We start from the raw sequence: 269 nt of genomic DNA, 5'->3' as shown, positions 1-269 counted from the left end.
CATCATCCATCCATCCATCCTTCATCCATCCATCCATTGTTTCTATATTTCTTATTTCTGATTAATCAATAAATATCTCCTCCCATGAGGATTTTCTCCAGTTATTTCATATTTAACTGTCCGACTATAGAGAGCCATATATAACGTTCTGTTCAGGTGGATCAGAACCATAAATGGACCTGCCAGGGTGATAGATGCTCAGTTTGACTGTTCCATTCGGGTCCATATATAAAATACCTGATCTGGACACCCGATCCGGGGGTCAAGGC

This window comes from Cyprinodon variegatus, unplaced genomic scaffold (assembly GCF_000732505.1).
Source record: "Cyprinodon variegatus isolate N-32 unplaced genomic scaffold, C_variegatus-1.0 Scaffold1383, whole genome shotgun sequence".
Classification (NCBI taxonomy): domain Eukaryota; kingdom Metazoa; phylum Chordata; class Actinopteri; order Cyprinodontiformes; family Cyprinodontidae; genus Cyprinodon; species Cyprinodon variegatus.
Note: the sequence above shows the minus strand (reverse complement) of the source record.